The 20,814-nt window shown below is 38.6% G+C and overlaps 1 protein-coding gene across 2 annotated transcripts in view; it reads right to left on the reverse strand.

The window, feature by feature from the left end:
- The window catches only part of COL8A1 (collagen type VIII alpha 1 chain), a 142,525-nt gene that overhangs the window by 7,558 nt on the left and 114,153 nt on the right, over positions 1-20,814 (reverse strand). The window lies entirely within an intron of this gene.

The following is a 20,814-nucleotide window of genomic DNA, read 5'->3' on the forward strand; positions in this document are numbered from 1 at the left end:
GGTGAAAACCAGCAGGTCAAGTTGCTGGAGTTTATGCAGAGAAAGAAGAATAAAAAAGGAGGAAACACGGTCATTATCTTCAGAATTTCATGAGTGGAAGACATGAATGATGCGTGTATTCACGTTGTCACAAGACAAAAGAACATGTTACCTTTCCATAAAAAACAAAAATCAGAGAAGAGTAGGATTTGTCAAGTGAAGGCAATTATCATAATGGTAGGCCATAGGAGAGATTGTTAGTTGTCCCTGATTGTTAGTTCTGCCTTCTCCCATTATACTGGAACTTCTCACTTTCCCCTGGAACAGAATGAAGGCCTTGCAGTAGATGTGGTAATGTGATGGGGTTCTAGACAATTTGGATGTAGTTATAATGGGAGTAACTACCAAGAAGGATCTGAAAAAGGATGAGCAGTTTCTTCCTCTTCTTCCTTCCTGGTGGCTGGAATGCAAACACGCTGCCTGGACATGGACTTGATACCTTGGACCCAGAAGGGGAAATGGCACACTGAGCATGGTACTTTGACAAGCTAGAAGAAAACTCAGTCTTGGTTGAACACTGGGGGGTGCCATATGGACCCTTCAATTAGGAATTTGTTTATGCAAGAGAGAAATAAAGGTCTATCTTCTCGAAAGCACCATTGTTTTGGGTGTCACACATTTGCATTAAACTTAATCATAATGGAGGGGCCTGCCTGGTGGTGCAGGAGTTAAAGACCCAGTGCTATCAAGCGATCACCAGCCACCACAACATGAGTTAGATCCCTGGCCTGGGAGATAACCCACATGGTACAGAAGACCTCTCCTGTCTTACCTGCTGCTCCCCTCAGCAGTGTATTTCAGTAGATCCTCCTGTTCTGCTCCCCACTCTGTCTCTGGTGAATCCTCTCACCCCCCAGACCTCTGGCGACACCCCAGTTCTTGAATATACAAATAAGTAAATCTTTTTTTAAAAAAATAAACTTAATCATATGGATAGAGTAGAATCTCCAAAAGGAAGCACAGTTGGTGACAAGCCAGGCATTGGTAGTAAGCACCAAAATTCTTTTCTAAATGGAAGCTATTAATAATTTATAGAATTTAAGCCAGGGGTTGAGATTTTTCACGGGCCAGATGTCCCTTGGCTGCTGTGGTGTGGTGACAAATAAATAAAAAAGTGAACAAAAATGACATTAAGAACTGCAGAAATCTTCCAAATTGGAAAAAAGGTATTTCATGTAACTGCCCCAACATTCCATTTAAAAAATCGCTATCATAATTTTGCAGTCAGTGATGCCATTTATTTCTTATATTAATACTATGAAGTCATTAGTTTATAATTTGGCTAATTGGACCTGGAGTCCATTATATTTTTTCAGTGTACCTTACAAAGGGAAGGAGATTACAAAGTAAATTAGTTGTATAAATAAGATGGGGAATGTTACACTACTCACAAGAATAAACTGTTTCTAAACTCTTTAATAGCACCCTTTGCAAATTAGCAGTTAACAGAATAAATATAAATGGGGCTTATCTGTTTTTAAAAACCCGTTTGAAAAGATGTTTGGAAACACCCAGAGCTGAAGAAAAGTCCAAGGAACAGCAGTGTTTGAAATGGCCACTAGAGGGCAAGTGTGCTACACATTGAGGTTTGCTTCACCCCCTCCCTCTCTCCTCCCCCCAGGACCGCTAACACATGGTAGGGCTTTCCTCAGAACTTAATGGGGGATTTCATGACAGTATGACTCCTAAATGGAATATAATCAGAATCTTGGAGAGAGAGAGAAGTGGCGAGTTTCTGACAATTTTTAATGTAAGCATCTTCTGGAAAACTTCGAATAAACTTGTCTATAAATAATTTAATTTCCATTCTCCTGAGAATTTGTTTTCTTTGCTTCGCATTATTTAACCCTAGATCAGTTTTCCACTTTTGAGAAAATGTGCATTGACTTTGCAACATCATATTTAAAAGTAATGCCAAGAGTGTGAACAGGCTACAGAAGAATTGGTTAATAAAAAGCACCTACGAAAATATTTAATAGGAATCCCTACCACAAAATTCACTGCTATACAATTTTTCTAAATATACTAACTAATCGTTTTCCTCCAAAAGGAAAAATGAAGAAACATCTGTTAGCAAAATGATTTATAAAACTTTCTCCATTTCATAAGTCAGAATAGTCTCAAGAACTGTTTATTTCGATTGTACTCTAATAGATACACTGGTACGTACACGAAGATAGAAAGCTGTTAATTCCTGGTCTTGTAAGAATGATTATTATAAACCATTTGGAAAGAGACAAAAATTAATATTGATTTATACTAAATAATAGTCAAATTTATTTTAGGTGGAAAAAAATATCTGTTGTAAGAAGTTAGCGATAACTTGAATACTTGCCAGAAACAAAGCTAGACCTAGCCAGGGATTACAAAGATGACTATAAAATGGATAATGGTGCTCCTTCAAGGAGCTTATACTCTTTCAATAATAGTGAAAGACGTGTAAGCTATTAAGGAGTAGCAAAGAATATCCAGAAAAAAACGTGAATTTCACATATACTTCTATTCTCCAGTGTCTAAAATTCCTTCCCTTTGAAGCGACAACTTTCCCATTTCTCCCCTATTTTTCCAAAGATATTCTGTGAATATGCACATAGAATAAAGGCTCCTTTAAGGTATAAGTTACAGCATACTATACATACCTCTGTTCCTTACTTATTTCACTCACAAGACCAGAACTTCAAACCTTATACTCATCTTAGTTTGTGTATCTGAACAAACGAACTTCATTTGTTAAGAATAAGATTTGATTGTCCCCTACAGTCCTGTCTAGGTCTAACATTCAATCTTGAAGGCAGTGATTAGACAGTTGCATGTGTAAATGCATGCAGAAATACATGGAAATTCCTGATAATGTATTAATTCTACCTTTGGGGATGAATAAATTTAATTATTTAACCCTAAACATGTGGCAATATCCATAATAGTAGGCTAGCAAGCTTAGTCCTTCACCCTTCCATCATTTCAGTGGATGTGTTGGATTATACTTAATCTTTAAACCAGGACAATCTAATGAAACCCTGGAAAACTGGAATGAGGCAAAATACCTGGAAGAAGACCAGTTGAATACCAAAGGCCCAGTGGGATCCTACTTACTACAATTATTTCCTCTTGTAAGCTTGGCCTTTCTCTTCTGAAAACCACCTCCTTCAGTCTGCCATCTGCCATTTCTCTGGCTCTTATTTAAGTAAACTTTGTTCAGTTTTAACTTGAATATTTATGTAGGGGCCCTGGTTAGAATTTACCGCTTGACTTATCCCTCCTAATTTCCCTCTTTTCCCTGAGGATATTTTTGGTGGTCAACGTGGTGTGGTGGTTCTCCCCAAATCACTCAAAAGAACATCAGATTTGTGTAACACTATACAAACACCTGGTGGGAAGAAATAGTCTTGAAATTCCTGCTGAGAAGTGGTAGTAGTGGGTTTTCTTCTTTTTTCTTATTCTGAGGATGTGAGTTCTATTTCATTCTGAGGATGTGAGTTCTATTTCATGTTTTCTTGGATTTTTGTCTGAGAGCTTGTGTGTGTATATGTCTTTGAGTGAGTATATATAAATACATACACACACACACACAAACACACACACTGTGTTTGGACCATAGATCTTGGCCAGCCAAGCCAGCTTAGCAAATGGGTGTTTGTCAGATGGGAAAAATACTATAGAAGAAACAAAAAACATGAAATAGACTTGTGCTCTGTGATCCTCCATGTCTATGACCTTGGGCAAATACTTTTTCTTCACTAAGGCTCAGTTTCCTTTCCTATAAAGTAGAAATTATAAGCTCTGCCTCTTCTACAGAGCTGTTCAAGAGCACACATGATAACATGAATTCTTTGTAAGCTGAAAAGCACGATTCAAATTTAAATTATTATTAATGGAGTGTGACCAAAAATACAAATCAAAACCAACTGAAATGTCAAAAACTTTGAAAGAAGGATGCTAGCCAAAGTAAATGTGAGGCTAACTGCAATAATGATAAACCTAACATGAATAAAATAATGGCCCTTAAAATGTACTTGTTAAAAATGGCACCAAAAAAAAAAAAAAAAAAAAAAAAAAAAAGAACAGCTGAACTAAGGCAGTTCTTCATTCTGGAGTGAGAGCTGCCATTCCTGACCATTTTGAACTGCCCTAAGTGGGTCCCTGTATTTGGGCACAACTGAAGGAAGTTTCCATTTCTTTGTGAGACCTGTAAGGTAGACAATAGCATAATGTGATATAGATATTTTAAATGCTCCTCAGCATTTGTACATATATTTGTACAGATATCCACATGGAATTTTAACTTGTCCAAAAGAAAGTTTAAGTATCTAAACTCTTATTTCTAGTCCTAAATCCATGTTGCCTTTTGCATGGGCTAGTGTCATGGATGCGGTTGTGTGTGCCTGTGTGTCTGTATCACCTGTGGCGTGGACAAGCCTCTCTCCTTGTGCCCCCTCCTTACCCTTTGCACAGGATTTGTCATTTCTCAAGGCCTTATGTTCACTGCACCTGAAGCAAGGGAAAGAAAGGACCCTCCTCCAAACTTCAGCAGAATTGACTTCTTGACCTGTCCATACATCAAGCACAATTCACCCCGATTGCATTTCTCAAGGCAATTCATGCGTTAGCTATGGATGTGTACTGAGTATCTACTAGATGTCAATAACTGTTCTGGGCACTAGAGTGATGAATTAGAAATATGAGGCCCCTGATCTTCTGGAACTCACATTCTAGTGTGGGAAGACAGGCAACGAGCAAGTCAAAAATAAACTTTGTAATTTCAGATTTGGATATTGTGAAGAAAACAAAGCAAGGCAGAAGCTTGAGAAGGACTTGGGGTGGAAGACACTGTTTTTGAAAGGGTAGTGGGTGAAGATACCTCCAAGGAACTCAATTTTGGATAAAGACATTAAGGTTGGAAGGCTTATTTATCAATCTTTTTTTTTTTGGAAATGAATTAGACTTTTAATAAACAAGTTTTTTTTTACCACAAAATTCATTATTTATTATATTTCCCATTTCTGTTCAGTATTCTTTCTTTGTTTTTTTAATTAATATTTTATTTTATATAATTCTAACATCATTTTTCATTTTTGCACAATGTATGCATTATCAAAACTACAATGAAATACCATCTCACACCAGTGAGAATGGCACATATTAAAAAAACTAGCAACAACAAATGTTGGCGAGGGTGTGGAGAAAAAGGAACTCTCCTGCACTGTTGGTAGTAGTGCAAACTGGTCCAACCACTATGGAGAGCTGTGTGGAGATTTCTTGACCTACTAAACATAGAGCTTCCATATGATCCAGCAATTACACTTCTAGGTATTATTTATCAATCTTAAGACACCATTCTGAGGGGGAAAAAAAGTTCATTTATTACAATAGTAACTGAAGATAATATAAACTCCTGTTTCAAAACTTTTTTTCATCCTCCTCATTTTGACCTCTTTATTCATTGTATTCTCTTTCCTGAGGGATCTTTTTTTCTCTTTTTCTTCCTATCCTTTTTTTTTTTCTGATCCCTCTCCAGATTTCAGCACTACTGTATTAGTTTGTTAAGGCTTCCATTACAGAAATGTTTCAGGCTGGGTAGTTTAAACAATAGAAATTCATTTTCTCACAATTCCAGAAGCTAGATGTCTGCTGTCAGAGTGTTGGCTAGAGGGTTTTCTTCCGAGCACTTGACCTTGAATAACATGAGTGTGACCTGTTAGGGCCCCACTTACATGCATTTTTTTTCAATAAATACAGTACAAAACTGTGAGAACTGTTCTCACAGTTTTCTCTTCCTTATGATTTTCTTAATAATTTTTTCCTCTAGCTTATTTAATTATAATACAGTATACAATGAATATAATATGCAAAATATATATTAATCAATGATTTATGTTAATGGTAATGTTTCAAGTCAAAGGCAGGCTATTAATAATTAAATAGGGGGGAACCAGAAAGTTATATGAGAATTTTTGACTAACTAGGGTCAGCACCTCTAACCTTTATGTTTTCTAGAAGGTCATCTGTATCAACTAACAAGTCTTTTTACTTTGTTTTACAAGGTACAGATCTATCTGTTCTGTCATTTTCTTCCACCTTATATCTCCTAAATCAAGGCTGTCTTTTTAGCTGAAATAAAGAATTTTTCTGTTACATAGGAAAAGATCCTGGAATGAATCCCTTATTTCCTGCTTTTTTGGATGATAGACACGGCTTGGAAAGTATTTGTGAAGTCAAAATGTCTCTGGCAAGGGGAATATGCTGAGATGGAGTTAAAGAAATAAATCTATCAGAAGTTGGCCAATAAATCCAATGAAAGCAGTGGACAGACCATTCAATAAACATTAGTTTTAGTCAATCTGCCCATTTACACCTACTACAACTGATAAAAAAAATAAAACAGCTTAAATTGTATGCTTCACTGATAAAGTCTGAATTCTGCCATGATTAAGAGGAGCTGACCCTCCTACCTATTAGCTATAGGTAGAACATGACCTCATGGATCCCATAAAACCTGAGATGTCAATTAGGTTTTTCCCCCAGCTCTAGAAATGGGCCACCCACATAACCCTTCTGAAATGATGGTCAACCACCACATTCCAAAAGTTCTCCAAGAGAGGAGATTTCACAACATTCCACAGTAACCAATTGCAGGATTTCACACATCTACATTTCCTAATATCTAACCTGAATCTTTTTTTGTTGAACTTTAAGTTCATTTCCTCTATTCCATTCTCAAAGGACATGGGGAACATCTGGAGAATATTTTTCTTGAAATAATAATTCACATACTTGAAGTCTGCAATTAACTCCTTTTGTTTCTCTCACTGGAATCATGTCAGCTGTCAAATAGTTTATAAAACATTTGAGAGGAAGCCTGAAAGAGAGAGTTCTAAAGTGAAATCCTTTTTGTTTGTTTTTCTTCCCCTCATATGAAAACATCATTGTTCTTAGAGGATAGCACACCTAAACTCTAGGTCTAACCTAAGCCAGTCACCTACTGACTGGGGATCAGTTCCCTCAGTTACAGAATGGGGACATTGGCTAGAGGACCTCAAGTCTCCCTCCAATCCTAAAATTTCATGGTAGTTGTGAACATGAGTAAATGTTCGCATTTCATAGATAAATGGTTTCATGTGTAAATGCTCAAGCCTTTGGAAGTCAAAAAGTTGGGTCAATATCACACTTCCAGTTACTTTTCAATTTTTCCCTCTTGTAGCTGGAGATGAGACAAGAGAAACTTGAATAGCACCCCCTCTTCCCTGTAAGTATTCCTGGGAAGAAATATACTGTCCCTGACCAGAATCCAAAGGAGGAAACTAAATAAGAAAAAAATTTTAAGGACAAAAAGTGATTTATAACTTTTTTTTAAACCTTATTCAAAGATTGAGTGATAATTGAAGTTCACTGAGAAATGTTGAAGAAGTGGCTACAAATGATAAAACCTTCCTACAATGTACAGCCTGAACAATCCTCTCCCCCAACCTTGAGTCATTCAGCAAGTATTAGTCAAATGCCTCCAGTAGTATGAATGACAGGAATAGAGTAAGCATTTTGGGAAGGAAAGAAAGTAGGACCTACAGTGTTCATTTCACACGCAAAAAAGTGAAGATCTAAAATCTAGCGGTAGCTCTATAGTAAAGTGGGTGATGATGAGGCCTTTCCAAGAGTAAGGGCCTTTCTGCACTATGGCCTGGTCATGCGTAGCAAGGTAAGTTCCTTCCTGCTGGGATCGGTTTCCTTTCCTGCTGCTCTGCCCTTCACATGAGCATCTCTCTCCTTATCTGCACTAATACAGTTTGTGCAAACAACATGATGTAAAATAAAGATATTTTCAGGCCTCTGCAAAGACAAAATATTGGGGAAATTTCATCTAATGTAATCTGTTGAGCTGGACTTCATAAAAATATAATTGAGAAGCAATGATAATATATTATTTGAAATATAAATTTCATGATACATTTCTTCACCATGAGCACTTTTATATCATCCTGTTCAGACTACTGGGAAAGCAAATGAATTTTTTTCTTAAAGATTTTATTTATTTATTTTTGCATAGAAGAACTGGAGTGCAGGCCAGAGGTGCAAGGGGGTGAGAGGATTCATCAGAGCAGAGTGGGGAGCAGAACAGGTGGATCTACTGAAATATACTGCTGAGGGGAGCAGCAGGCGAGACAGGAGAGGTCTTCTGCACCATAAGTGGGTTAGATCCCTGTCCAGGGATCAAACTCAAGCCATAGTGGCGGGCCTTCAAGGTGGTAGCACTGAGACTTAACTCCAGGGAGGCCTGGAAATCAAGTGAATTTAACCAAATAAGACCCAGGAATGTCCTCATCATATGCATAGTTAAAACTTGGTTCAAGCAGTCCTTTTTAAATAACATGAATGAATTGAATAAATTAAAATGATAAAATAATTATACTCATTCTTGAAATATTTAAGGTATAGAGACTAGAAGGTTTGAAACAAGTTAGGCAAAAAGATAAAGTATAAACTTGTTTCTGAATGACCTTCCTCTTAGTCCTGAACTTTAAGAAGCTGCCTCTAGGACTGCCTCTTGGTGTGGGAGTAAGAGATAGGGAAGAGGAAATGGTTTGCCTAGGACCTCCAACTTTTCCTGTGGAAGACTGTCATATTAGAAGCACTTATCTTTTCTATAATTCTGGGTGTCATTTAGAATCTTCCCTATTGCTCAGCATCTTACTCAAGAAACATTGAGAGATTAGGTAAAAAAATGAATTAGTGGTGTTTCTTGTTATCGGAAGTTCCAGTGAAAGTTTTGAAAATTGAGAAAGCTGAAACATATATTACAGCGAGCTGAGTTCCAGGCCAGCATGGAAGCAGGAGAGCGAGTCCCTTAACCCCATGGAAGTTTCCACCATTGCTTTCCACGGTGATGGCAAAGAAGGATGGCAACACATTGGAAGGTCTCTTTCCTCTGTCTTCTTTCAAGACTTTATCAGCATATTCAAATGATGAAATGAGCAGCTAATTTCTGGTCCTAGCATTCCCTTTCTATTGTAGGCTGTTATAACAGTGTGCTGGTATTTTTACAGAAAACTATGAAACAAACAAAAATTCCCTGAACCAAGGAACAAACCCTTATCTTGTCCATCTTCCACAATGGTAAAAATATTTATTGATTCAATTACTGTATGGGTGCATATGTATCTTTTGGATTTAAAGGTGTGAGGTACAGAGTATGGGCAGGCAATTATGATTTTTTTTTTCACTTTTGAGCTGACTATTTTTTGGGTTCAGTTGTTGAAATCTTATTTAGCTAAGACTTTGAGACACATAGCCTTGAATGACTTGATATTAACAGTCAAGCCCTAGAGTTTCTATCACACAAAGGCAAAACATTGAATCAAATCAAGAGTGCTTGGAAATAAAACTTATCAATTTCTTCCAAAATTGGCTTCCCCACCCTTCCACATATATAGAACTATTTTTTTTTTATCATACTAAAACATCAGTATTTAGTACTGGAAATTTCTGAATTATCAAAGAATTAAAAAATTTTTGAATACTTCTTGGTCAGTAAAAACGTGAATTTGTTCTTTCTCTGTTGTATAGTTCAAGAGTAGCCGAGATCATTCCATAGGGCTGTGTCCAAAAAATGAATTTAAATTAAAAAAATTTAACTTCTCAAGCTGGGGCTAAGCCCAAAACACCAAGTTGTGATAAATTGTCAGCCACAGAGAGAGGGAAGTCTTTAAAATCCACCACTTTTCAACCACAGCTCCATCTAAATAATTAGCCTGTGTGGTAACATCCTGCCCTTTGAACACTGAAAGCACTGAAAGCAACCAAACCGCAGCGATCTCGGCATTGGAAGTTCCTTTTTTTTAAGTGGTGGAATTTATTTTGAGGGAGAGAGAGATGGATATGCTGTCTGGGAGGAAAAATTGTAAGGCTCTCACAGTTAATCCACTGAACATTTTTCAGAGAAAATGGAAGTGGGGAAAGGGAAGGACAAAGAAAGATGTAACAAATGCCAGTTCATCGGGCTATGTTAAGGATGCTAGGAGTGGGTAAGAGACCTGCTATTAGTGAAACTTGTGACAAGATGCAAGTGTTCACAAGGCAGGGAATTGCGCAGATAAACATGCTTCACAGATGTTAGTTCTTAGGACATTGTAAATAGGAGGCTGAGTTGGAGTTGAGGGGCCTGGGGTGGAGTCAATTCTCTGACACCATGACCTGTGTAGCTTTCAGGCCCTTCTGTTCCTAAGCTACAAGGGGATTGATTGGATGGGGTGGAGGGGAAAGAACTTAAATCCCTGGAGGAAGCAGTGGGGTGCAGGAATGAGTGGGTTTGATTGATCAGAGTTTGAGGTAAGCTAGAGGTCAAGGCCCACCCCCCCCCCATCGGGTAAGGGCAGCTATTGCACTATTCCCTTAGGTACCTGGTTTGGGCAGGTCTTCTAGACTTTCAAGAGAAGGCACAAACTGGGAAATTTTGTAAATTTCATTTAAGAATTTTGGCCCCACCTTTTTTTTAAACATTGCCAGGTAGGAAAAAAATCCTTGTGTGCAAGATTCAGGCTTCAGTGTCTAACATCTCTCTCATTCTAAAATGTTGTATGGGTAATTAACCAAGGTGGACTATGAGTGCCTTGGTGGTGGTTGAAGGGTGGTAATTACACCTGAAAGGTGTGACTCTACACATCTAAATCATATTTAGTCTTATAAACCAAGGTTATCACAATCAAATAAATACTTAAATACATAAATAAATAGTCTAAGGAATGCTATGTGGAAGACTCCTGTTCCTTCATGTACTCACATCTCAAATTCCTGGCATTCTCTCCACTTTGTCAGTTGGTTAGTTTAATTACTAACTTCAACAAATCTTATATTGAATTTTTAGCTGTTTAGATGTTAGAAACTGGAGCTATGTAAACATAAACAAACATTTTCAAGGATCTACTCTCCAGAAGTTTTCAGTCAACAGATGAAAGTTAGATCTTAAGCTAGTATAAATACTTCCATAAAGATAAAATAGACTTTAAATGGGATAGGTGGGTGGGTGAGTTTGGGCAGACATAAGGTCCCTGAGGGATAGTGTTGGAACTAAGGTTTAAACAATAAATGGGACTGTCTAGCAGAGGAAAGTGGAGGATATTTCTCCTATTTCATCAAAATTATCTACAAGTTGACACTGGCAGTTAAACTGTTAATGAGCAGCTGTAAGGGGTAAAGATTAAGAGCAGCAAATCTGAGCTAACCTGCTTGAAATAAATTCTGGTTCCATCACTTTCTGGCTCTGAGATCTTAGGCACCTCACTTAAGCCCTTCTATGCCTCCATTTCCTCACAATCAATTGAGGATGACAGTAACATTACTGTCTTAGGAGGTTACTGAGGAGATTAAAAGAGTTAATATAAGTAAAATGCTTACAGCAGTGCTTAGATATAGCTAGCACCCCAAGTGTTAGCTATGATTTAAAGAAAAAGCAGGAGGAAAAGGAATAAAGGGAAATAATAGCAATGGAGGGGATCAGGACTCTTCTGTAGTACAGCTCTGTTTTTGAAGAATTTTGTCCTCACTTTGCTCCAGAAATATGAAAATTGGCTGAGATTTCAAAAGACACATGAGGCAAAGATATTCCTGGTAACACATGCTGTTTCTACCTCTCAGATTAGCCTGTGCTTGTCATGTGTCAGTACTAGTTCAAGTGCTGACTCTTTCCACTTCCCTTCCCTAAGTGACTTGGCCACTCAGCTGTCTTTCCTTTCTTTCTTTCTTTCTCTCTCTCTCTCTTTTTTTTTTTTTTTTGTATTTACAGAAAAGGGCTTTTGGCTTTGAAATTCACACTGAACAGAAGACTTTTTTGGGAGGTAACAGCAGCAAGTTGGCCTTGTTGGAATAGCTGCAGAACTTATGCTATATTTCATTGCTGTAGGAAGTAAAATTCACAAATAATGACAGCTATAAACCTTTAGGTCAGAAAAGTAACCAGCTTACAATCATTTTCCCCCCTAAAAACTTAGCTGTTTAGATGCCATTTTTCCATGCCATTTCCAGGAACTTGAATAACTATAATAATAGCGTCAATACTGTTATATTAACACCTATTTAAGGTTTACCATAATCTAGGACTTGTGTCTGACAGATTTACCTCCTCTGCCTTCAGCCATAGACACTTGCTTAATTCAAACCTATATTGAGTTCTGTATCCCAAGACACAGACTCAGTTCAATATATACTTTTCGTAGTTAGTGCAATACAGCAACTCCAAATCAAAATATCAAATCAATCTCAAACTGTATTTAGCCAAAACATTTACTTAAATAGAAAGCATTGATTTCCCTCCAAATGAAGCAGATCTGTAATGTTGTTTATTTTGAGCAAAAAATCCTTGGTCATAAATTTTTAGTTGTTTGTGAGGAGGGAAGTTCCTTAGGTAAGAGCCCTCTCAAGTGTCTAAAAGAGTAGGATCAGACCTTTGAGGATCCTCTTTGCACCTAGTTCATAACTATGTACAAAATAAGATTTGTAAATGCTTGCCAGATAAACCTAAGAATGCAACCACAGAGGCCTCCCTGGTGGCACAAGGGGTTAAGAGGCACCACAATGAAGCTATCCACAGCCACTGCAGCACAAGTTCAATCCCCAGCCAGGGAGCAACCCACATGGCACAGCAGACCTCTCCTGACTCCTCCACTGCTCCCTTCAGCAGTGTATTTCAGTTAATCCACCTGTTCTATTCCCCACTCTGTCTCTGGTGAATCCTCTCATCCCTCACACCTCTGGACTGTACCCCAGCTCTTGTATGCATAAATAAATAAATCTTTAAAAAAAAAAAAGAATAGAACCACAGCTTCATCTTGTCTCCTTTGCCTTTTCTAAATGTTAAAATAAGATCTTGGGTGGTGGGAAGCATGAGACAGCGTCATGAAGACTGACTCAGTGTGACTCTTCTTTCGGCCTACTTGTTTCATTCTTCCTCCTGAATTTTGGGGCCTGGTTTTTGTGGTCAGCTTACAAGGATGGAAAATTCTATATAAAGCCATTATTTTTTTAATTAATTTAGAAATTAATGAAGAGTGTAATTGTTGATTTTGAAAACTTGAAAAGGACAAGGACGGGCTGGTCAAAGGTAAATAACTTGAGATTGGTGACATTTGCCTTTATCACAGGCTACTTGCAAGGGTCTCTCTATAGCTACTGTAAAGTACGTGAGCTGAATGACAGGGTCATGGACACATTTTTCTAAATCCTTGGTCTTCATATTCAATTTTGCATTTTAGTCCTCAGGTAAAAATCTCTGAAGTTTTCTCCATCATTAAAGTAATTCCTGAGACCTCCATTTCCTTGTATAAAACTGAGACTGTTGGACTAAATGATCTCTAATGTTACTTTTGCTTCTAAAAACTCCCTGGCCTGACCCTATGCAGTCTAGTCCTTTTTGTTCTGTCTTAATCATCTAGACACTGGAAAGAGTCAGGCAATAGGTTGTAGCGTCAAGTATTTTTAACATGAAATTGGAATTGTGGTAGGAAGAAGGAAGAAAGACGAATTTTATGATTTCAGTCATGTGAACTCTCCGATTTCACTTTGCAAAGTTCCACAACACTTCTCCCCACGATTGCTTGTTTTGTGGGTCACATACTTGCCATGAGGTTCTGTCTCCTTGCTGTGGAAATCAGCCAAGGACACATTATTGACCACCTGCTCACTTTCTTACACAGTGAGACGACTCTGCAGACTTATTTTCTCTGCTTTCTCTTCCTGCTGGTTTATGGCTTTCCCTTATGTAGCAATAAAATTCTTGGAGAGTCCTCTTAGGGATGAATTAATGCCACTTAAGAATATTTCCGTTAGCTGCCCTTTGATGGTTCTGTTCAAAAATAAAGGGGGAGTCGGGGCATCTTGGTTCTTATTGAAATTTTCCTTCCCTTTGCTTTAAAGTTACCACTCCTCAGAAACTTTTAGTTACACTCCAAGAGACCTTTGCTAACAATAAAAATATGTCTGGGGAATATTGTCGGAAGACAAATTCACCATCTTTCAATAATTTTCTTTCCCACTGGAAAGGTATTTACATTATAAAAAGGCCTGGCCAGCCAGTGTGATCTTTCTTTGTATTCCTTTAAATTTTTAAATTTATAAATAATAAATAGAAAGTGTGTCTGAATTCTAGAAAAGCAGAACATGATCTTGTTCTCCACCCTAATGGCAAACATATTAATAATCGGTCGTCATGATCCCATTTCAACTTTGCGTAGTCTGAAATTTATTTCTACTTTCCCCACATTTTGTATTTTATTAATTAATTTAAATCTTATATTTAATCTTCATCTGATCTGGGAGGTTGGGCTTATGAGATTCAGTTTCTCATAGTCCTGAGAGATAGAAAATAGGGGTGTCTGTGCTGAGATTGGCATTTGCCTCTGTGTGACCTGGGGTGAGCCACTCAGCTTCTCTAGGTTTCTGGCTTCTCTGCAGTAATAATAATAGGATCTGGATATTGAGGGGGAAAATCCTTAAAGAGAGGGGGTTTCATTTAATGTTGTGATAATTATCACTAAAACAAAATATTTCCATTTATTCCTTCTTTCGTTTGCTTAAAAGTGAAGCTAACCAGATGGTATCACTGAGGATTGGGGTAGTGTCATCACCACTCCAGAACTCATGACTGCCTACCTCTTTTGTTTTCTTGTTTATCCTATTCAAAAAGCACTTTTTGAATGAACATGCTAGGAGGTATGAAGGAAGTCATTGCTGGTTCAATCTAGGAAAAGAAATACATATCTTAAAAAATACCAAGATATAGATCTTCTTTTCTTTATCTGGGTTTTTATTTCCCTTCTTTTCTCTTGTTCTTGCAACTTCTCTTTCTCTTGTCCTTTCTGAGCTCTGTTTCTAAGTCTTTTCTAGATTTCTGATTTCCACCTGGTATTTACGACTTTATCAGCCCATTTTGAACTTGTACCTGAATGAAAATTAATGTCCTTCAAAGGACATAGTGATGTACATGAATAAAAATCATCTTTCCTCCTCACTGGTTTTAAGGGCAAGAAAGCCAATGTAGTGTGATAAGGGTGGCATTAAAAAGTACGCATTTCCACCTGAAACCAAAATATTTCCCCATAGGTCTACTAAGTGCCCGAAAGATCTGTTGAAGTCCCAGAATCTTGGAAGGTTAATACATTCCAGAGGATTTTATGACAGATAAATGATCTACAATGGTGAACAAGACCCAAGGCACTGGGACTCAGAGAATTTAGAAGCATGGGGCCTAGGGTGGTCTAGGGGTCTAGGAATGGGTAGAGTAACGTGGATGTACAAGGTAGCAGTTGTCTTTGGAAAGAGGCATTGTATGGAGGCAAGAAGACCAGTCTTGCCATGAACTCTCTTTATCAGCTTTTGGGGAGAAAGGCTGGTTCTTAATAGCATGATTAATTTGTTTCTGTCAAATCATCACTGAGAGACAAGAGTTAATATATTTAACGCGGATCCCCCGCATTTGGACTCTTAGGTTAACCTCTAACAAAATTTCACAGAAATTGGCTATAGTCACCCCTAAAGTTGTACTCACTACCATTTGCAGGGCTTAGCGCCCATCTCCCATTTAGGAGGGTGACTGGTGCTCCCCTCAGTCACGACTGAGGAGTGGCTAGCAACAGACTGGCACCAAAGTTCTGTCACAACATGGGGCTATTTTAAGCCTAAACAGGGGAAGGGCTGCTGCTTCCCCAGTGATACAGTTCAAATGCCTCACAGACCCAAGAATAAGGTCCTCTCCTGAAGTCTCACTTCCACATCAGCTTGATTTTTGTGTATGATCCTGGCTTGGAGTGTGCCAAGGACAATGGGGATCTACAAACCAACTGCTCCTGTCTCCTAATGGGCACTGCTTGGTCAGCTGCCTTTGTCCAACAACCACTGCTCTGCTTGGACTTCTAAGATATAAAGAATGCAGAGAAAATGAATTAATTCATTGATCCTTTCATTCAACTTTGTTCAGTACTTAGCAAGTGCCAGGTTCTGTAGACACAACAATGAGAGAAGAATGTGGTTCCTGTCCTGGAATGACTCAGAGTCAAGAGGGGTTGGCTAGCTGAGGAACCGACTGCTCAGACATCTCTGTGTCAGTTTCCATCTCTGTAAATTTAGTCATACGGAAATATTCAATTTTGTTCCTGTGTGTCAGGCTGACCAAGTCATTTGGATGATAATTGTCAACATTTTTATAATCTCACATTGGCTTCCCTCCTTCTTCCAGCATGTGATTAGGCTTCTTCTGCACTGTAGTTAGTCCTTGATGTGTATCCACAAAAAACAAACATATTTTAATATAAGTCTCAACAAGACTTGCAAAGAATGCAAATAGAAGACCTTGCACAGCAAACATAAATACTTTTGAATTATCTCCATGAGCATCAGACCCTCTCGAGAAACACATAAAAAAGATAATGAGTTATCCATAAGTAATCTGAGGCAGAGAAACACTATGGGGCGGGGGCGGGGTAGAGAGAGGAAGGATTAGGGTCAAAATAAGGGGAGTGCAACTGTATGGGGAATATAACCAAAATGTGCAAAAATGAAAAATGATGTAAGAATTATATAAAATAAAATATTAAAAAAAGTAATCTGAGGCAGGCAAGAATTACTAAATTTACATATTATTTGGCATATAATGATATTTTGGATTTTTTAAAAAAGAAACACCACATTAGATTCTTACTGCCGAACTCAACTTGTTCTGGCTTCTACCAAAATCAAATGAGAACTTGAGAAGAAGATTCCTTCTTATATATGTCTATCATCTACCAATCTACCTATTCCTCTTTCAGTTTATCATTTCTCTCTCCATTGCCCAGTAGTTATCAATGTAGGCATAATGGTATTAAAGACACAAAGATCGACTCTGCTTGTTTCTGAGTTCTGCTTGGATTTAGAAATGGGTTATTATAGCATGTGTGAAAGGAGCTTTTGGGTTAAACATATAAAATATAATCATGTATTAGAGTTTACACAAGTCTTTTCTTTCAAAAAGCCTAAATTGCTACAAAGTTACTTTTAAAATAAGCGTCCTAAAAATAAAGATCTTACGTGATTAGAAATGATAACTTAGACTTAATGATAAGTCTAAGTTTTGATTTATATTGTGTCCTCTCAGCTTTATGAGACATAGAGGAAGAGCACAGTTGAAGCAGAACCCTCACACTAAAGTGCAATGGGATCTTGTTAAGAAGACAGTTTGGCTCGCTCTTAACTCCCATCCCCTTACATATGGAAGGGCCTGCTCACTGGGACTTGGAAGCCACTACCTGATACCACCACTACCTGGGATTAATTGAAGTCCTGTTATTATCAAATCACTGAACACATATGTAGAGAGGGTTTAGAATATCTTAAGTATGGGTAGGCTCTGCGAGTAATAACGATATTAAGAATATAATGAAAGTTGAAAGATATTTACCAAGAGCCAGATTTTGTAGGCACTTTACATAACTTATTTCATTAACTACAATCCAACAACTCTGGGAAGCAGATTCTATTATATTCATTTTGCAGACAAAGAAATGAGTGCCCTAAGAGTTTTAGACTTTTCCTTTTGATTTTACTTACTTGGACAGAAAAGAAAATTCATCAACTTTCATTAGAATCTAAGTGTTTGAAAACATTAAACTTAGAAATAATGGATACTGTAGAATAGCATCGCAAATTAAAAATATATTTCTCCATGAGGTAAAAGTGCTTACAATCCAATGAAAGGACACAGCAAAGGCATTTCGAAGCACAATTTAAAATTTGGCTTATAACCGTGGCCTCAAACCCATAGAGCAAGGGAAACCTAAAGCATAGAACATCAGGAACCTAGACTACAGAAATGACTTGGAGTCTGGAACCGTGCTGCCAGCAATTTTTTCAGTTAATTGAATGTGAGCAAGGAAAGAAGTCCCAAAGCCGGAGTCGAATAGATCTTGCATTTGTAAAAATGAGGGGACAGCATAAACTAGGTTGAAGAGGGCCCAAAGAGTTTAAATAAGTTGCTGCAGGTCATTACAAAGCTGGTAGGTAGTACAGCAGGGTTTGAAGCGGATGGCCTATTTTCACAAGTTTCTCTCTTTGGGACTATTATGAACTAAAACCACTAGAGAGGGCCTCCCTGGTGACACAAGGGGTTAAGACACAACTTATGAAGCTGTCCACAACCTCTGCAGCATAAGTTCGATCCCCTGCCGGGCAGGGAGCAACTCACATGGCGCAGCAGACCTCACCTGACTCCTCCGCTGCTCCCCTCAGCAGAGTACTTCAGTCAATCTGCCTGTTCTGTTTCCCCACTCTGTCTCTGGTGAATCTTCTCACCCCCCACACCTCTGGCTTGCACCCCAGCTTTTGTATGCATAAATAAATAAATCTTCAAAAACAAAACAAAACAAACAAACAAAACACTAGAGAAATTATGGTATCAGTGCCTTAGAAAGGCAGTTCAACTAAGTTAAAAGGTACCCCTAAGATCATTGTTACTGTGGTGAGAACAGGATGCCCTCAAGGAACTCCACCCACCGAGGTTTTATGGACTCCACCCCACCTCAAGGCAAAAGAGAGCTCAGGCGCCAGGACTACATCTCCCATCATGCCATGCATCTGCCCTGACGCTTGACTTCTTGAGAGGGGGTTTTCTGGGAACTAAGGATGAAGTTAAGCGGCGCTGCTTGATATCAAATAAAAGACATGTGGGCCCGTAGGCCCATGGTTTTTCCCGCCTTCAGCATGCACCGGAGGTCCCAGCTCAGACAGCGTACAGGTAGCGTGTATTGACTCTCTCTCTCTCTCTCTCTCTCTCTCTCTCTCTCTCTCTCTCTCTCTCTCTCTCTCTCTCTCTCTCTCTCTCTCTTTCTCTCTCTCTTTCTCTCTCTCTCTCTCTCCTTTCCTCCCCCTCTTTTCATTTCCCTTGTAAATAAGCCCTTTACTAACCTTGCTATGTGTGCCTGCCCTTGGGTCTTGTTCTTAGTATTTTTAAGCCTGAGGGAGAGGACTGACACCCAGGACGTCCCATTTCCCTTTGGTGTTGCCCTGTAACATTATGTTCGGCTGTTCATTTCGATGGATACAAATATTTCCAGTAAGGTTTGTAGCTTGTTCCCCACACCCGCTAGCCTGCACCGTACAGAGCAGATGCCCACGAGAAATGGGGTGTGTGTGTGTGCAAGGCTCTCATCGTTGGCATCCCCATCCACTGCCCAGGATTGCTCACTGAGAGCTCCACACAAACTTTCCCCTCTGCTTAAAAAAAATGAAATTCTGTTTAATTCTGCTTCATATTTTTTTAAAATAATTTTTAAAAAGATTTATTTATTCATGCATGCAAGAACCGGGGTACAGGCCAGAGATGGTGGGGGTGGTGGTGAGAAGATTCACCAGAGACAGAGCAGAGAACAGAACAGGCAGACTGACGAAACACACTGCTGAGGGGAGCAGCGGGGTGAGACAGGAGAGACCTACAGCGCCATGTGGGTATCTCACCGGCTGGCTGGAATGGAACTTGTGCTGCAGAGGCTGCAGACAGCTTCACAGTGCTGCGCTTAACCACCTGTGCCACCAGGGGAAGCCCTCTGCTTCATATTTTTTAATTTTTTAAAAATAGACGATTTTTTAGAGTAGTTTTAGATTTATAGAAACATTGAGTGATTACTACTATTCCTTGTCCCCTCACACATGCATAGACTCTCCCACTATCAACATCACGCTCCAGAGTGGTAAAGTCATTACAATCGATGAAACTACAAGGACACAGCGCCATCACTCAAAGTCCATACTTTTACATTATGGTTCACTCTTGGTATTTTATCGACCATTTTAGTGCCACACAGAGTTGTTTCATTGCACTATAAATCCTCTGTGTTCTATTTATCCCTCCCTTTTTCCTATCTCATGGAAACTGATGATCTCTTCACTGTTTCCAGAGTAGTGCCTTTTTCAGAACCAGTTACTGTATCAATGTGCTCTTTTGAATGTCAGATTTTGGAATTCTCACACTTCTCCCTGGAATTAAATATAAAATAGTTTTGGGCAGTGGGAGGCAACCACCAGGCAATTTAAGAAACCAATGTGGTAGGACATTCGTGACTGACAGTGGTATCAGTGGGTCCCTCCTCCAGGGTAAAACACTTGTATTTTAGTAGCGATTCCATTAATCAAGGAGGAATTTGTGATGAGGAAGCCCAGGGGTGTGTGGATCACCAGGAGGATTTTGTGGGCTGCTGGCCTTTTGATGCCTCTCTGATCACATCAGCTGGGCACCTCACCTTTAGAAAAGGGGGTAAGCTGAGCTTCCTTGAGCACCTTCCTAGCACCACAGTGTGGTCCCCTGTAGCATCCTCAAAGTTAACACATTGGGGTTTTCATGAATGGAAATCACAAAAGCTGTTTACTTTCAGCTGTGTGGAATTAACATAAATCACAAACACAGCCTGAGAAGCTAGAAAGATTCCAGCTCAAATATATTTATTTTGTAGAAAGCACAATAGACTTGAGGAGTATTAATTTCAAGTAGGGTTTATTTGCCTGGCATCCTTTTGGTTAGAATTTATTAAAGGATTCCTTTTGGCCTGGCTGGGTAATGAAAGTCAATATTTTCAGTCACTGAATGTCCCCCAGTGACTTTTGAATCATTACACTTGTCCCAGTAATGCAAAAGCTATAGTCTATTGAGAATTGGTTTACTTTATAATTATCTAAAAATGATAATCATTTTATATATATGTGATAAGATAACTTCTTCTTGAATCCATTTAACTTTATTAGCATGTGATTATAAAAATATCTTTATTATTA

This window comes from Talpa occidentalis, unplaced genomic scaffold (genome assembly GCF_014898055.3).
Source record: "Talpa occidentalis isolate TD23 unplaced genomic scaffold, MPIMG_talOcc4v2.1 talOcc4.4, whole genome shotgun sequence".
Lineage (NCBI taxonomy): Eukaryota > Metazoa > Chordata > Mammalia > Eulipotyphla > Talpidae > Talpa > Talpa occidentalis.